The sequence below is a fragment of the Globicephala melas genome, chromosome 7, assembly GCF_963455315.2.
Source record: "Globicephala melas chromosome 7, mGloMel1.2, whole genome shotgun sequence".
Classification (NCBI taxonomy): Eukaryota; Metazoa; Chordata; class Mammalia; order Artiodactyla; family Delphinidae; genus Globicephala; species Globicephala melas.
Genome location: NC_083320.1, coordinates 73,122,332 through 73,141,464, shown reverse-complemented (window position 1 = coordinate 73,141,464; position 19,133 = coordinate 73,122,332). Strand labels below are relative to the sequence as shown.

Below are 19,133 nucleotides of genomic sequence, written 5' to 3'. Positions count from 1 at the left end.
GTTCCCAACTCTGAGGTTTATTGTACATCAAACATCAAGAATGTTAAGGAGGGATTCCCTGGTGGCGCAGTGGTTGGGAGTCCGCCTGCCGATGCAGGGGACACGGGTTTGTGCCCCGGTCCGGGAAGATCCCACATGCCGCGGAGCGGCTGGGCCCGTGAGCCATGGCCGCTGAGCCTGTGCGTCTGGAGCCTGTGCTCCGCAACGGGAGAGGCCACAACAGTGAGAGGCCCGCATACGGTGTAAAAAAAGAAAATAAAAAAGACTGTTAAGGAAACTTAGTATCTCATACACATTTACTGTCATTTCTCAAATAACTATGAATTCATGGATATGTATATATATCCACATTTAATACATACCATATGAATATATAATCAATCCATATATAATAAAAATGCAACAACCTTTAGTGAAGGCTCTAATTTTTTTTTTAAGAAAATTACCAGCACTCCATGCCCTACCCCATTCTCAGGTGTCCTCCATCATAATGTTTTTTTCTCTCCTACACTGTGGGTAAAACCTGGAACGGAGGCCGCACTGCCTGAGCTAGATTTCAGGCCCTGCCATTTGCTACGTTTAGCACCTTAGGCACATAACTCATTTCCTTCATCTGTAAAATTAAGATAAAAAGAATTGGACCTGCTTCACAGAGTGATAATCGTTAAGGGCTAAATGAATGAATATATGCAAAGCACTCAGGGCAGAACCTCAACCAGGAGCACCGTGAAAGGGTAAGCCATCACTATTATTGATGCTGTTCTTATTATTAGAACCAGAATCTTGACTTTTGTGATATTCACGTCCTTGTTTTTCTCAATAGTTCTTACCTTTTAAGGACTAAAAAATAGTGTTACTCTGACTTGGCTGGTAAAGACGTTGACTTGTCTTTGAATTCCCGTCTTCTCTCACCGTGCAAGACATTAATAGAATGCACGGGAGAGGGTGGTACTGAAATGGCTCTAACGGACATCAGAACTTCCTGACCTCAAGAACAATCCTGCAATACTCACAATGAACTGCAGTGTAGCTCTGCTGCAAGGCAGGACTGAAAACGAATGGTAAGTCCAAGGATCCCTCAAACTCTAAAAACAGAGTTTATTGGTAGACTAAAGGGAAACCTTCACACTGATAATGAGTATGCAGATTCCATCCCCCAAGGGTTATCTAGTGAGGAGATCACTAAAAGCAAGTCACCACCAACCAACTAGCCAACTGACATCTTTAATTTAGTACACGTACTACTCAATAGGGGTGCATAGGTGAACATCTATCAAGAACACTATGGAGCCATTTATACTATGAAATCTAAAAATGAAAAGAAAAGTGTCACATCTGGAACTCACCCAAGTCCATCAAACATATAAAATTAACACAGTGATGCCCCGACATTTAGAAAAACACAAGCTGGCACAGTAGTGGAAGCATGACATGTTAAATAAAGGCCATTCAATATCTAGCATTAATCACTGAGGAATCATATTTCCTCAAAATGGTCTCTCTAGTTTGCCAGCTAAATAAAAACTATACTAGGAAAGACCACACACTTTTTTTTAAAAAAATGCCTAACATGAAGGCTTACCTAAAAGAACATAGTCTGCCCGTGGATCTTACTTTAGTCACAGGAGAAGAAACCATACTTGAGATACTATGGCCACCGCCACTTGGTGTGGCCTGGAAGTGGCCTGGACGGAGAGGTCTACAGCCAGGAACCTTGAGACCTCTCACAATCCACATGGAGTTTCCAAAAGGGGAACACAGGTGGCACCTAAAGCCATGACTTACTGCTCTTCCCTTTACATTTTACCCAACGTCTTCACTCTGCGATCAAAGCCCTCCATTTCAGGAGGGTAACCTGGGCAAGCTTCACTCCCAGCCAAGCCACCACCAGGTATTTTTGTCAAGGTTCAGTCCCCTCAAGGTGCTTGGACACACGTGCCCTGCCCTGGCTTTGCCCACCAGGAAGCAACAGCCACCCTCTGCCAGCAGGACTTTGCCTTCTTCAGCTCTGAGTCCCCAGGCCCTGGCATGGTGCCTGGCACAGGGCATGCACTCAAGGAAGTGTGCTAAAAAATAACTGACTGTCTCTCCTCCTCCACGGAGCTTTCCTGGATTTAAAAGCACTGTATACCCCTACCCTCCCCCATTCTGACAGGTCTAGATAAAGAACACCCCAGCTCCTCTTCTGGATGCCCACTGCAATACACAATAAATACCAAATCACTGGTTCTTTATAATTTGTTTCATTCCAGCTGCACCAAAGAACAGGTGCAGCCTTAAGGAAGTTAATTCCTCAAGCTTTATGTTTCTTTCACCTGTAAAATGAGGCTACAGGGCTTCCCTGGTGGCGCAGTGGTTGAGAGTCCGCCTGCTGATGCAGGGGACACGGGTTCGTGCCCCGGTCCGGGAAGATCCCACATGCTGCGGAGCGGCTGGGCCCGTGAGCCATGGCCGCTGAGCCTGCGCGTCCGGAGCCTGTGTTCCGCAACGGAGAGGCCACAACCGTGAGAGGCCCGCGTACCGCAAAAAAAAAAAAAAAAAATGAGGCTACAGATACCAACTTCCTAACATATGTAAAGTCTGTGGCATAAGACTTGGCACAAAAGTAAACACCCAAATATCTGTTCCCTAACCATCATACACCATACATTAAAGAGTCAGAGTAACTTAGATTTCAAACTCACAGGAAACAGGACAGGACTAGGGCATCGGAACCTTTCTTTTGAATTTTCAGAGCTGCTCTCTACACCACTCACATAGCACTTCTTTCCTTCGCTTCTCTGGAGACCCCAGGGCTTACATGGCTGCGGGATAGTAAGTGCCCAAAGTCAGGTCTCCCGCTCGCAGCCTTGCCTGGCCCAGGGTCCAAGCAGAGGGCGTGACTCAGAGAATGGGCTCAGAAAGTACACAGAGAATGAATGTAAGTAAACCAAGCCTTTGCCACTCTCCAAAATGAGATTTTTTTTTACTTTAATTTTTTGCTAAGTTTGAGCATGGAAATTCAAAGATACTTGTGGGGAAACTAGAGCATTACATCTGTGACCAAGGACTTCTCCTGGTTCTTAAGTAGAACTCTCAAACTTTAAGGATCATAACACTTAGATGCATTTTATATAAATTAACAAGTTTCTATTGTCACAAACCCAAACTAGCCCAGACAAACAGGCCTGGAAACTACCAGCCAACTTCATTCTGTGAGTAACCATTAAGTTTTAATCAGGTTGCAGTTCAATTTCTGCAACAGCGAGCATTAAGAAGGGCTCCTCAAAGAAAGCGGGCAAAAGTGGGAAGAAAAGGAGGAGGGGTGGGGGGATGGGGGAGGAGGAGGAGGGGGAGGAAGAGGAGGGGGAGGGGGAGGGGGAGGGGGAGGGGGGGGAGGGGAGGGGAGGGGGAGGGGAGGGGAGGGGAGGGGAGGGGAGGGGAGGGGGGAGGGGAGAAGGGGGAGGAGGGGGAGGAGGGGAGGAGGGGGAGGAGGGGAGGAGGGGGAGGGGAGGAGGAGGGGAGGGGAGGAGGAGGGGAGGGGAGGAGGAGGGGAGGGGAGGAGGAGGGGGAGAGGGAGGAGGGGGAGGAGGGGGAGGAGGAGGGGGAGGAGGAGGGGGAGGAGGAGGAGGGGGGAGGGGGAGGAGGGGGGAGGAGGAGGAGGGGGAGGAACAGAACAAAAGAACTGCCCCCAAGCCAGCCCTGTTACACAGACTCCTGACTGAACACTTCTGCCCCTCTTTGCAGCTGTTGTCTCCCGCAGTTGGCATGAAGTGCTGCCAGTCTGGGACCAGCTTCCAGTGAGGACAGCATTGTTTTATTGGCTACTTAGGCAGTGCACACACCATTAATGGAGTTTTTATCTCTCCATTTTCCTGTCAGTACAGTACCAGCCAGTCTGACTCTGTTATTATCATTAAGAAAGCTTTTTTTTTTTCCTTCTCCACACACACTCTTTAATCCAAACAACATCTGGGAACTCTAGCCTCTATCACATAAAAGGGAAACAGATTTAGAGGGAAAGGGCGGGGGGCAGTACAGTTCCAGCCACACTGAACAACAACCAAATTCCAACAGCCAAGCTTATCTGGAGACACCTATTATCACTGAAACACTGTTCACTTCAAAAGGGAAGGTACTTTCCACCACATTGCTTTAAACCTCCTCTTGACCTGCACTATATGGAAAATATCCCATGTTGACATGTAGCTTTTTAAATTAAAAAAATTTTTTTTTGCCTGCACCTCGCGAGGCTTGCAGGATCTTAATTCCCCGACCGGGGACTGAACCCAGACCAAGGCAGTGAAAGTGTCGAGTCCTAACCACTGGACCGCCAGGGAATTCCCAACATGTAGCTTTGAAAAAAAAAAGGAAAAAGAACATTTTATTGCTGCTTTCCTCAAGTTCACTTGTGAAATAAAGAATCACATTTAGAACATAATTTTTTAAAGAATGAACCTTTTTCCAAAAAGGAAGAAAAAATAAAGACCCTTTTTGAGACATTACTGGTGAGTACATCTCTAGTATACAAACTAATAGGAAAAAACTGGAGCCACTAAAGCCAGAAAACATGTCCTCCTGTAACAGACAGCTGTCTCCTCTGTCCTTTAAGTGCGTTTTTTGCTTAGATCATGCTCCGTGCGTCGTGGAATCAATACAGGAAAATGCACAGAGCCAGCCACACTGCAGATTCACACAATAGAGAAGGTTCAAGCCCCCGCAGCTCCTCTGTCCCTTTCCTGTCCCTGGCACATGCATCTGGGGAAAATGCACACCCGCTTTCTACCTCACGCATGAACATGCCTCGTGGGGTCTCCAGTGGTGGTCCTTCCAGCATTGCTTCTACATAACCACAACCTAAAAGTTACAGACCTAAATATGCAGATGTCTAGCAACCCGTCATGCACCTCACCCCTACTCCTTTCTGAGTTTCCTAGAATGCACCAAGAACAACTCTACTTAGGTTAGAAGGGATTTACTTCCCCAGACTTGCTTATCGCCAAGGAGAAGACACAATCAGAACAGAACATTTAAGGAAAACCAAAATTTGAGTGTCAGCAAAGGTTAATAGTTCATTTTTAATTTATCTTTTCATTCCATTCAGCAAAAAGAGGAGGAAATCACTAAACTGTCTGAGCCGCAGGCTCCCGCTCACTGGAAGCTTTGCCTTAGAGCCCCTGGCAGTCTGCTGTTAATGACAGTCTCAGTAACCTGATCCTCTCACAGTGGGAGACTTGAGTAAGCACTGGCCTCTCTGGGGTCTCGCCTTTCCATTGTCCCACCCTTCAGGGCCAGCTGTTTCTGACAGCCAAATTGCTGCGTGCTAAGCAGTGAATGCTGTCAGAGAAGGAATTTTCATTTCTATAATGCATAGGCCTCTGTGGACAAATTATCCAGCTTATGGTGCTGGCTGCAGGACGCTGCTCCGGGCTTGAAGCACTGCCAAAACGTAGCCTCTCCTCACTTCTCCCCAGCTCTGAGCTGACAAGGCCGTCACCCAAAATGAATGGGAATGGCCAGAGAGAAACAGGACACGTGCTTTCAGGGACAAACAAAACGTATGTCAAGACTGGCTGTCCAGCTACAATCTTTGATGTAATGGCATACAGGGAAAGCTAATTGTGCTAATGTCACACCATAGAGCTACCAAGTGTGGCATCCATTAAGACCTACTGTAATTCGATACCCTGCAGTGAGCATCCCTGGGGCATCAGCAAAATTACTGGCCCTGTGCTTCCAGGGGATGTCAGAGACTTACCTAGAAAACACACCCAGAACTTAGAAGGTGGTAACCATCAAGTAACAATCCAGGAGATGGAAAAACAATACTCTTCCGTGAGGCCCCCAATATGTGATTTATAGAAGCATTTTGTAGGAACCGTTTGCCTCCCCAGTTTCTGTCCACACCACCTCCCGCCTTCTGGCAACAACCCCTGACTTTGGGCTGGGGATATAGCTCCTCCTATTTTGAGAGGATGGTAGAGTAGGGCGACTAGACCGACCAGCACACTGCATTCTACTGAGGGGTGGGATGTGGCTTATGCTGGTCCAATCAGAGTGACTCTTGGGATTTTACGGGAACTGCTGGAAAAGAAAGTTTGATTTTCCCATTACACTTGAACCTCGGAGAATATGCCATAGTCATTTTGCTACCAAGAAGGGAGAGCCTGCCTGAGAATGGAACTGACGAAGAAGAATTAGGGGGCAAATAACAGCGTCCCAGGGACACTGCTGGAGTCCTGGGTCAACCCAGATCTAAAACCTGCCCTACCCTAGACTCCCCAGGATGGCGACCATTAGATTTTCATCTTACTAAGGCTAAACCTCGGTTGTTTTCTGCCCCTTGCAAATGCAAACTAATAGATGAACCACAATGCCATCCTAAGAACACCCACGAGTGAACACAAAAGCTTATGCTATACCGTACCACATAAACAAGAAAAAAATTTGCATTTTTGGTCATTTCCTATGAGAACTTACTCTTTCACGTCTCCCTTCTAGTCCTTATACCCTAATGTGAGCTAACACATGCAAAGCATCACCTGATTCTGGCCTCCTCTGCAAGGCAAGTCTAAATATCTGACCTGAATTCAAGGAGAGATGAGGAAGATAAAATCACGATCCGCAATTTCTTTTGGTGTCATAAATCTTTACACAACCTGGCCCGTGTGGCATAGAGAAAGTGGACTCTAGTTAGTGAATGGTCGCATCAGTGCCATGTCAATGAAGCCAACTCAGGGAAAGGCCAGGAACCCCTCGCAGCCCTGACCAGAAGGGGGAGGGGGACACCAGCTCTGCCGCTAAGGGTTCAGGTCGGTCAAAGCACCAGCACCTGCAGGCTGTAAGCCGCCCAGGTCATCCTGCGCGCCACATCCTGCAGCCATCCGTTTTATCATTAACCACTGTCTGGCCAACAAGGGCAGGGTTCAGCTCAAGAACACCGGGAACTTTAAGGCAGGAGGCGTATCCAGAACCATGGTGGGTCCACAGCCACTCACTGTGACTATAAATATCCTCCTGGCTGTCCGCCCGACAGCAACCACAATGCCTGCTCCCTGTTGGTAAAAGAACTGCAGGCCTTTCCCCCCAAGAAATTCAGCACAACCAACCAGGTATGGCAAAAACGATGAAACGTGCATACGAGCTTACTCAGTGCCCTGGGCAAGCCTTGTTTCCCATCCTGCTCTTGTCCATACTTGGCTTCTGATCCCCAGAGATCAAAAAAGGAGACTTTAAAGCTGAAAATCATGTAAGATCTCAGCCTGGTGCTTAGAAAAAACTGTAGAACACACAGGCTCAAAATTGTGATGGGAGGGAGGGAGGGAGGGAGGGAGGGCGGGCATAAGAAGGCCAACTCACTCTCAATCCCTTTTCATCGTAAGCTCATTAAGGAATTCCAGACCCTTACATTCATTCTTTTATCTGAGGATCTAAGGGGGCGGGATAGGGGTGAGGGATGAACCTGCTCTGACTCCCCACCTGGGGCAGGCAGGGGACCGGGGCGGTGGGGGGGGCAGAAAGAAGCACAGAAGGCCACTAAGACAGGGAAATCATGTAAATAAATGAGCACAATTACCCAGCTGCTTCTCAGGGACCAAAATTCTCAGGACTGACTTACGCTCAATGGTTAAAGATCTGTCCAATCTCCTGAACCCAGACATCACCCCAGTGCTTTAGGGGCGGTCATTCTAGGGAAATATCTCTTGTTACCTCCACTGCTGTGAAACAGAAACCATAACTATGATGCAAATCCTGAAGAAGATCCTGATAAGGTCTTCTGAACCATTTCCTCCCCAGCTCTGGCACACAGTTGGTGTCCCAACATGTAACTGCCCCCAGCATGGAGGGATTTCTCTTCCAAACAACTTCTTGACCCCTAGGAAAGGCCAATTTAGAAATAAACTGCACAGAGTAAAAAGGGCATTCTGAACCCTACCAAGTTCACTGCCTTTCCTCCCCGTAGCCATTCGTCTACTTAACCAGCAGGTACTGAGCACCTACAAGGAGCCAGGCACGGTTTTAGGCACTGGAGGTATGACAGCAAATGTAACCAAGTTCCTACCCTCGTGCAGTTTACATTGAGGCAGAAAACTCCACGTAGAAGTTCTTTCATGCATGTAACCATGTATCTCCTGCTATAAGGCCCTAAATCCAAGAAGATTCCCTCCATTATAGGAACACATGCCCCCGGCTTCCCTGGTGGCGCAGTGGTTGAGAGTCCACCTGCCGATGAAGGGGACACGGGTTCGTGCCCCGGTCCGGGAAGATCCCACATGCCACGGAGCGGCTGGGCCCGTGAGCCATGGCCGCTGAGCCTGCGCGTCTGGAGCCTGTGCTCCTCAACGGAAGAGGCCACAGCAGTGAGAGGCCCGCATACCGCAAAAAAAAAAGAAAAGAACACATGCCCCTATATAAGGAGTACTTTAACTCATGAGCCAAATAACTCTGGCAAAAGTCTTTGACCTCTAGTCACAAAACCAATATTCAATGTCAGCTGATGGCCCAATTTACTCTATTTGTAGCACTCTGTGCCCTATCTTCCCCCCACCACCCACCAGCCCTGAAATTATCTGATACACTGAAGGGCTTAGAGGAAGGAATTTTAATCCAAAATATTGCCTCTGGGCAGGAAACTGTTCTAAGGCTCATCTACTATGATTTCTTTTCTTCAGTCTGGAAACCAGCAAGGCAGCAGATGAATTCAAGGTTTCCTAGTACAAAGAACAATGTATTGTAATCTCTATGATAAAGTGATACGGAATAAACTTCTCAGACCTTAACAGTCACAAAATTATTGCTAAAAATACAAATGTAATACTAATTAAACCATACTCTAAACTCTATCCTCCTATTGAGTTTGGAGGTAGGAGCCTTAAACTAATGAGAGGTGTAGCTTTACAGAGCAAACATGATCAAAGTGTCAGCTCAGGAATACAGCCACTAAGTGTGTTTTTATTCCTGTCATTTTTCTTTCCACAAGCCAGCCAAATCAATACCATACAGATTGCAATGACTGACGTATTCAATGCTACACTACCCCCCACTACATGCTGGACTGTTTACTAAATCCTGCGAGTTAGAATCTGACTGTGGGTAACATGGAAACATTCCTCAATACCACTAGTGTCCTGATTTTCCTTGCAAAGTAAATAATAACAGCAGCCACAATTTTCTGAACACTTCTCGGGTACCAGACACTGCTCTGCTAGACATCTGCATGCATATTACCACACTTAATCCTCCCAGCATGCATAACCATACAAAGAGGAACTACTATCTCCATTTTGCAGAGGATAAGACTGAAGCTCAGAGAGGTTAAGTAACTTCCTGAATGTCACAAAGCTGGAAAAGTGGCAGAATGAAATTGAAACCCACACCCGCCTGACACCACCAGCCATTCTTAACCACTACCTTAAAGTCTCTGCGTTCCTTTCCAGGCAGGATATCATGGGAGAAGATTAACATGCACCTTATGAGCAATCCTGCTATGTAACGCTATCACTAAAAGCAATGGCTACATTTCACAGACTCAAGCAGTTTTATTAGGATTCGTGGATATAATAAAACTCCAGATGAAGGTATCACCAGCTTGAAAATACCAAAAAGGCCGAAAAGCAGTCACCTTCAAATGTTTAGTACAAAAAACGTCAGAGCGCCACTCAAACTTTAATAGGGTTAGACTGCCAGCATCCATTCAAGGTAAGACTGAGACTAAAGAGAAAGAAAAAAGAAGATTATTATCAGATAACCTTGAAATTAAGCCAAATGAAGAAAACAGTTGGGAAAACAGCCTAAGACCTGTGCTCACTGCTAAGCTTTAAAACGCAGCTATGCTTACAGGGCAAGGCCAGGGAGGAATGAGCCTGTAGGGCCGATGACCCTGTGAAGGCATCTCCTCAGGGAAAGCAAGGCTGGGGGCTGCCCTCGGCATGGCCCTCCACTGTGCCGAGGAAGATCAAGTTCAGGTGCCTATAAGAACTGTCTTCTAGGTTTATAAAATCCACTGGACAGGATTCCGGTGGAGAGCAACACTTCCAAGAGACCAGGCAGACCCAACCAACAGAGACATATCTGCCACCATCAGCCTCAAAGCTTTCCCTGGCCGACCTCCAAACCCACTGTTGCCTACTAGGTTTGCCCTTGCGTTTCTCTGTTCTGTTTCAGCTCTGCAATTCCACTATCAGCTCTGCTCTCTCCCAGCTACTCACTTAAGGTTCCTGAGAAATAAAAAGCTCCCCCAAAAAGAGTACCAGAAATTAAGAAAAAACTTGAGGTGAGAAAGCACTTTCAAAACAGCATCCCGATAATCACTATGCCAACATTTTTACATGCCGCTTTTTATTTAAAAAAAAAAAAAATCTTTATATCAGTTTCTTAAGCACCCTGCCAGTACCTAAGGGTTGCAGAGCAAAAGAGCATTCTTGCCCTCAAGCGCTTAGAGTCTGGCTGTGCAAAATAAGAGAACAGAGATGAGGGGTTCCAAATTATGTAATTATGACAGTGATGTCACAAGGTCAAAGACATAAACCATGACTGATGACTGAGGTGCTGTACTGGGTTGAATGATACTCCCTCCCCACCCACGAGAGATACTTCCACATCCTAACTCCTAGAACCTGTGAATGTGACTTTATTTGGGAAAAGGATCTCTGCAGATATAATTAAATTAAGGATCTCGAGATGCCGCTGTCCTAGATTATCCCGGTAGCCCCTAAATACAATGACAGGTGTCCCTATAGGAGACACACAAAGGAATCACAGAAAGAAGAGGGAAAGACCATGTGAAGATGGAGGCAGAGACTGGAGTAATACAGGCACAAGCTGGGAAATGCCTGCAGCCAGCAGACTCTGGACCAGAGAGGTAAGGCAGGGCCCTCCCCCAGAGCGCTCAGAGAGGGCCTGGCCAGGCCCGACACCTTGATTTCAGACTCTGGTCCTCACAACCATGAAAGAACACATTTCTGTTGGTTTAAGCCACCATGTTTGTGGTGATTTGTTATGGAAGCCCTAGGAATATAATACAGATGGTGAGGGGAATGCCGCTGGGAAGGCCTTAAAGGGCAGGGGCAAGGAACTACAGGCAGGCAGGCAGGAGGGAGAGACCATACACGGCAAGAGAGACAAGCTGCGGGTGGAGGAACAATGTGAGAGAGGAGCCTGAAACGTACTTGGATGAAACAGCAACTTGAATGCCTATATAGGTCATATTAATTTTATTAGCTAATAGCGGAGTCACCGAAGACGTCTGAGCAAGGGAATAAAATGTACAACGTGGTGTTTTAGGAAAATTAATCTAATATTGAAAAGCAGGCTGAACTAGAAACAAATATCCAGCAGAGTATCCTTTTGTGAAGAAAGATTCCTGAAGAACAGAAACCAAATACCCACGTTCTAATCCTCAGAATCTATGAATGCTACCTTATATGACAAAGGAACTTCCGCAGATGTGATTAAATTAAAGCTCTTGAGATGGGGAGATTATCCCGGATTATGGGGGGGGGGCGCGGGTAGGATGTAATCACGAGGGTCCTTTTAAGAAGAGGGCAAAGGGAGGTTTACTGCAGAAAGAAGACAGTGTGAGACAAGGCAATGAAGCCATGTGCTTTGAATCTGGAGGAAGGAGCTACAAGCCAAAGGAAACAGATTCTCCTCAGCGCCTCCAGAACTATGAGGATAAATTTACGTTGTTTCAAGATATTAAAAGCGTATCATGCCTTGTCACAGTGGCAACAGCAAACTAAGCTTTATGTTCCCTCCCATGAAATTCAGATAAACCTTTCTTCCCCTGAGCTCTTCCCCTTTCTTGCTTCTCCCCCCGGCTCACCCAAGCTGGTTTCATTTTATTCTTCCGAAGTTCACGTTCAGCATCCTCTGTTTTAACACCTCCTGAGCTGCTTTAGACTTCTGTGTACTTCAAAGCTCAACATTATTACCAGTATATGCCCTACAAGGGAGGTAGAGAGAACCTAGTAATTTACTTACCCACCCATCTTGTTCCAGAAGGAATTTAAGAATAAGCTGGTTCCTTCTGGGGCAATGAAAATGCTTTCTATCTTCATCCGCGTGATGCTAATATGGATGAACACAGATGAAAAAATGCATTGAGTTGTAGGCTTAGATTTGTGTATTTTACTGTATGTGTGCTATACCTCAATAAAAACATAAAAGAGAAAAAAAAAAAAAAAGCTGATTCCACCTCTTCTCCTCTTGAGGGCAGGAGAGTAAGCTTAAAGTCTCCAAATAAGAAGAGGGAAAGTAACATTTATCACACAGAGCCACTGAGGTTTATTTTAAAAAGAGGCTGGATGGGTGAAGAAAAAGTTGAGCATAAAAGAAAGTGTATATATGGTCCCCAGAAGGGACCTACAGATTAGCCCTTAGAAAGGACATCAAAAGGAATAAAATAAAAATATAGAAACAAAAGAAATGAACTAGAAATACCAAGCATTTAGAAAGAAACTACATAGAAGTACCTTCCAAAAATTTTTGACCCCCAACTGTAGTAAAAAATGTTACATTTCAACTCATTGCACCCATACATATATAAAACTGAAATTAAAATTTCATGAAGTACTTCTTACCATTGCAACACATGAGTTTTTATTTAAAACTTTTATTTCTAACGCTGAGTCTGATCATTAAATTGATCCAGTAATAGACTGCAACCCAGTTTGCAAAAACAATAAGGCCCAGGTAGCAGGAGTTCAACTGGACAGGAAGATGATAACATCAAAAGGCAACTCTCCTCTAATTTTATGGCTACAGGGGAGAAAAGTTTAAAAGTTTTACTTTACAACAGAGAGCCAATTTAAAAAAAAAAAGCTTTGAAACAATTTGTATTAAAAGGAAACAACCTGGGAGTTCCCTGGTGGTCCAGTGGTTAGGATTCGGCACTTCCACTGCTGTGGCCCAGGTTCAATTCCTAGTCAAGGAACTGAGATCCCACAAGCTGCATGGTGTGGCCAAATATAAATAAATAAATAGGGTTGATCCAGGTAAAGAAAAGGGAGGTCAGCTTTAAAAAAAAAAAAAAAAAGGAAACAATCTGTATTAAAAGGAAAGTTTTTAATACGCTCATTAAAATTTTCTTCTTGGGCTTCCCTGGTGGCGCAGTGGTTAAGAATCTGCCTGACAATGCAGGCGACATGGGTTCAAGCCCTGGTCCGGGAAGATCCCACATGCCGTGCAGCAACTAAGCCTGTGTGCCACAACTACTGAAGGCCACGTGCCTAGAGCCCTTGCTCCACTACAAGAGAAGCCACCGCAATGAGAAGCCCAAGCACCACAACGAAGACAACAGCAACTAGAGAAAAGTCCACACACAGCAACGAAGACCCAATGCAGCCAAAAAAAATAAAATTAAAAAAAATAATAATTTTCTTCTTAACCACTGCCAAGTCCCAGCCATAAGCATCCCAATTTTGAGACAATTCGATATTGAATCTTCAATTCAATGAACCTATATGTTATGAGATATGAAAAGGTAAACAAGATATAATCCTTACCTTCAAAGAGTTTATAATCTACCAATAAAGAAAGAAAGTGAAAAATACAGAGCAATTACAAACAGTAATGTTGTGGGAACACTAAGGAAGGAGAAACTGTTTTTAGCCAGAAGATGAGGTATGACAAAGGCTGTATGGAGAAAGAAATGGCATTTGAACTGGCGAGAGGGTAGAGAGTAGAGGGGGAAAGCGGTTGACATATTGAGGCATTTAGACACAAAAATGTACAGAGGAAGCTGGCAAATAAATCGTTGGCTGTGGCAGATTCAAAACATGGCCCCCAAATTCTTTGGCTCTCTTGCCATTAAGAGGTGGAATCTATGCTAGTCATTAGAGAAATGCAAATCAAAACTACAATGAGGTATCACCTCACACTGGTCAGAATGGCCATCATCAAAAAGTCTACAAATAATAAATGCTGGAGAGGGTGTGGAAAAAAGGGAACCCTCCTGCACTGTTGGTGGGAATGCAAACTGGTGCAGCCACGTGGAGTTCAGTATGGAGGTTCCTTAAAAAACTAAAAATAGTTACCATATGATCCAGCAATCCTACTCCTGGGTATATATCCAGAAAAGATGAAAACTCTAATTCGGTAAGATACATGCACCCCAATGTTCATAGCAGCATTATTTACAATAGGCAAGACATGGAAGCAACCTAAGTGTCCACTGACAGATAAATGAATGGATAAAGAAGATGTGGCGCGCGCACACACACACACACACACGCACTCACAATGGAATATTACTCAGCCCTAAAAAAGAAGGAAATAATGCCATTTGCAGCAACATGGATGGACCTAGAGATTATCATACAAAGTGAAGAAAGAGAAAGACAAATATCATATGATATCACTTAAATGTGGAATCTAAAAAAATGATACAAATCAACTTACTTACAAAACAGAAACAGACCCACAGACGTAGAAAACAAACTTATGGTTACCAAAGGGGAAAGTAGGGGAATGATAAATGAGAAGTTTGGGATTAACAGATACATACTACTATATAAAATAGAGAAACAACAAGGACCTACTGTATAGCACAGGGAACTATATTCAATATCTAGTAATAACCTATAATGGAAAAGAATCTGAAAAAGAATACACACACACACATACACACACACACACACACACATATATACTGAATCACTTTGCTGTACATCTGAAACTGACACAACATTGTAAATCAATTGTACTTCTATTTAAAAAGAAAAGAGGTGGGATCTGTGTGCCCCTCCCCCCCACCCTTGACTCTGGGCTCTGTGACCGCTTGACCAACAGACTGCAGTAGAAGTGGCACCGTACCAGTCTCCAGGACCAAACCTTAAGCAACTAGCAACTTCCATTTCCTGTCTCTTGCAACACTTGCTCTTGGAACTCAGCCGCCATGCTCTAAGGAAGCTCAGAATAGCCCATGTAGAGAGACCACATGTAGGTGTTTTAGCTGACAGCCAGCATCACAAGCCAGACATGTGACTGAATGAGCCTCCAGACGATTCCAGCCCCCAACCTTCAAGCATTCCCAGCTGAGGCCCCAGACATTGTGGAACAGAGACAAGCTGTCCTTGCTGTGCACTTTCCAAATCCCTGCTTTGCTAAACTGTGAGTAGAGTAAAATGGGTTTTGTTTTATGCCACTACATTTGAGGCGGTTTACCGTGCAGCAGTAGATCGACTGGAACAGTACAGTCAAGGGTATAAGAGGACGTGGTCGAAGATAACCATGGAAAAGAGTCTGAAGGAAGATGCCACATATCTTAAAGTCAATCTAAACAGTTTAAAATTTCTTCTATATGCCTTGGTGAGCAGCTGAAGGGCTGAAGGTCAAGGGAATTATACGACTGGATTAGGAAGTTATATTAGCAGCAGTTTCTCCAGCAAGCTCAGAGAAACGCTTGACATAGATATGATAATCTTAAGTGTAGATCTCCTAATTGTCCCCATTTTACAAATGAAGTGCTTGAGAGGGGAAGATCATCTAGAATAATCTGACATCTAATTCAGTAGCAAAACCCACTGGCTCTGTCTTCAAAATATATCCTTATTCCAACCAACTTCCTCTCATAACTCCAAGCCTGGTCCAAGCCATCACTATCTCTCACCTAGACCAGTGATTATCCAACTAAATTTACCATCCACAATCAAAGAATAATTCTGTAAAACACCCTGTCCAGTGAGTTGGATCCACTGATCACATGTTAAATCATGGCAATGTCAAAGTGCCCTAACAGTTTCTGAACACATAAACCCAATTTCTGTACCTATCACATAATAGATCAGATACAAATACCTCTTGGGATAAGCACTATGGGCTATCATTTCCAAATTCCCTACAGATATCAATCTTTGGGATGTGGGAACAAGAAAATAAAATTCCTGAGAATTCTTGAAATCACAAATCATTTTTAAAATATTACCAACATTCTTCACTCTTTACTATTGTGATTATCTTTTTAATATTGTTTAACTAAGAATGCTTAGTAGTATTTACAAAAACTGAAGCATAGAGAAAACATTCAGACACTGGATAATGGCAGCAAACATTATTGTATAGTATTCGAATAACCTAGCAAGGTTAGCAGCACTATGGAGAATCACATGTCAACATAGCCAATTTAAGGACTTATTTTGCTTCCAAAACACGTTATCTCTTGGCACAGTACACACAGGATTTTATTTTAAAAAATACTCTACACAAAAATTTATTAACGTTTATTCGCAAAATGAATCTTTGTTTGCAGTCGTCGGGCCACGAACACACTATACAAGTGTAACCTGGCAATAGCAACACACATGTCCGACTGGTTAAATCGTGACCTCTTCTCTCCGTGTGCTCTTCCCTGGATTCCCAGAATAGTCAACCTTAACCTTCTACTCCATGTGTCAGCGTTTCCTGCTCTGGCTTTCAACTTGAAGTCAGTAGTTTTCTGAGAGCCAATAAAGTCTCTAGGTAGATTGTGGCTAGTGGCTGCCTCCTGGGCAACGCAAGTATCAAGAACCTTAGAGGATGGAAATTGAAAAAGAGATAAACAAGCTATCTCAGAAAATTCCAAAACTGGGAGGAAAAGGAAAGGAAGTCAGCAAAAACCAAGTCAGAAAGGATTAACTGATCAATAGATGTTTTGGAAAAATAAAAGTGAGGGGAAAATGTCAAGGTCTACAGACAGAGACCAAAGTCCCAGGCAAATTTGAGAATGCATTTCAAACACTTAGCAAGAGATAATTCCTGGGGATCTCAATACTAAGAGCAAGTCATGCAAGATGAACCTAACTTCCTTTTTCAATAAGATTCCCAAACTAGAAGTGCAAGGAAACACAGATTTTAGCAAGGCAGCTGACAAAGTATCTCATGAAATATCTGTGGTCAAGATGGTCAAAAAGATAAGCAGATGTATCCATGAGTTACTGCATTCAAAGGGTACAGGAGAACTCATCTCTTCCCAACGTGATAGAAATGGAATCCAACATATTCAACAGGCTAGTGCTATGGGCGAGACCTGACAAACTAGAGATTAATCAAGGTAAATTTAAGGTCCTACATATAGTAAAGGAAATAAAAGACAAGGACACAAGTAGACAAGGAGAATGTGAGGAAAACAGCAGCATCTATGATATGAGATAGATATGATATGAGAAACTTTGAGATTTCTGTGGGCAGTCAACTCAGTAAGTAGGACAATGTGGTTCTCTGAAATACAGCAGTTTCCATGCGTACAAGCATGGAAGTCAAAAAAAAAATTAAGAGGAGAGAAAACCCACTCAAGAATACTGCAATCAGTTCTAAAAACCAATTTTTAAAGGCTTTCAACCAAACAGAAGCATGAGCAAAAAGGTGGGCAGGATGGCGGTGACCACTGGAAAGCTCTGGAGAGATTTTGCTCAGATAAAAGAATATCAGGATGAACGTGATAGGTCTAATCATGTAAATATAGTATTGTACTCTCTTACTTATAGCTGGAAAAAGAACTATGACCAAAGGATAAACAGACGCTGCACTTATTATAGACCAAAAAACCCAACCTTCTGATAGTCAGCGTTGTCCAAAGGTAGAATGAGCTCGTAGTAGAAACTGCATGCCTCAACTTTGCAGAATTTCTGCGAAGCCTGGGGGTTCACTCAGAGGGTACGATGCAGAGCACTGCAGACCCTGGATGGTTGGATTAAATAACTCCTCCCAACCTTGTGACTCTACCACTAAGAAGAGGCCACTGAGGAAAAGGATTAACACTCCTGAGACACTCACATCTCTTCAGAAACATCTAATGAATGGGAGCAACTTGAGAAGAATACAGAGAGAGAAAGGACATTATATTTCGGAGAAGACAGACAGGGGCTGAAGAGGGAGCAGCAGCAATGAATGCAGACTCGTTTTCTAAAATGCTTCCTCAGGAAACAGCTTATGAAAGTCATAGGGTTCAAAACATTTTGTTTAATGACAGGAAAGACGTAAGCCTATTTCTAAGCTCAAGGGAAAAAGCCAACAAAGAGGATAAATTGAAGGAGCTTGGGGGAAAAGGGCAGAGAAAAAATAAAGAGCAAGACCTTGGGAAAGGAGACTAGACTCAACCTGAAAATATCTGGCACAGAGTTAAGTGCTGGATAACATGTTTAAGACACATCCTCACACGTACAAACAAAAGTATTTAAAATTATTCTCTTTTAAATAGTTATGCAAACACACCCAAGATTGGTACCAGTTTTACAACAAATATCAGAGTCTGCCATAGTTCCATGATCTTCTAAATGATAGAAGATCATGGAATCTTGCATGGAATTCCTAAAACCATACAAACACCAAGATTCCTTTAAAACAGTCTAAATGTCATAGTATCAAAATTAGATGAAGCAGGGGAGGACTGTCCAACAGACTTAACCCTGAGGCATTAGGTACTGATAACTGGGCTGTACCAATATGCAAAATAAAAGACAATTTAAAAAAAATTCGAGGCATGAGTGGATTACTTTAATAAAAGGTAGTATGTTGAGATGTTTAAGAAAATTCTCTTAAACATCTCTTAAAATTCTCTTAAGAAGTGATGTTCTAACAATAATATCTCAAAACTAGATTTTTTAAGTTTAACATGAATAGTTCCACAGTCGAATATTTTCCAAAACAGACTAAACCAAATGACTGTTACTTACTTGAATTATTGTAATATCCTTCCTGTTCCTAGTTTCACAATTACCCAAATACATAAAATAGATTGTATTAGTCTGCTCAGAATGTCATAACAAAATACCATATGCTGGCTGGTTTAGACAACAGAAATATATTTTCTCACAATTCTGGAGGCTGGGAAGTCCAAGATCAAGGTGCTGGCCAATTCAGTTCCTGAGGAGGACTCTCTTTCTGGCTTGCAGATGGTTGCCTTCTTGCTGTGTCCTCATGTGGCAAAGAGACAGCAAGCTCTCTGGTGTGCCTTCTTATAAGGGCACTAATCCCATCAGGAAGGCCCCACCCTCATAATCTTATCTAACCCTACTTATCTCCCAAAGACCCCATCTTCAAATACTATCACATTGGGAGTTGGAGCTTCCACATATGAATTTGGGGGAAACACACGTAATTCAGTCCAGAGCACAGATAGATAACATTTTTCAAGATCATCCTCAAAAACTGCTACCAGTGATTGCTCCAAAATCCAA

At 43.7% G+C, this 19,133-nt stretch overlaps 1 protein-coding gene across 3 annotated transcripts in view; it reads right to left on the bottom strand.

Moving 5' to 3' along the window:
- ACVR1 (activin A receptor type 1) overlaps positions 1-19,133 on the bottom strand; it is a 126,420-nt gene that overhangs the window by 88,008 nt on the left and 19,279 nt on the right. The gene's annotated exons all lie outside the window — the stretch shown is intronic.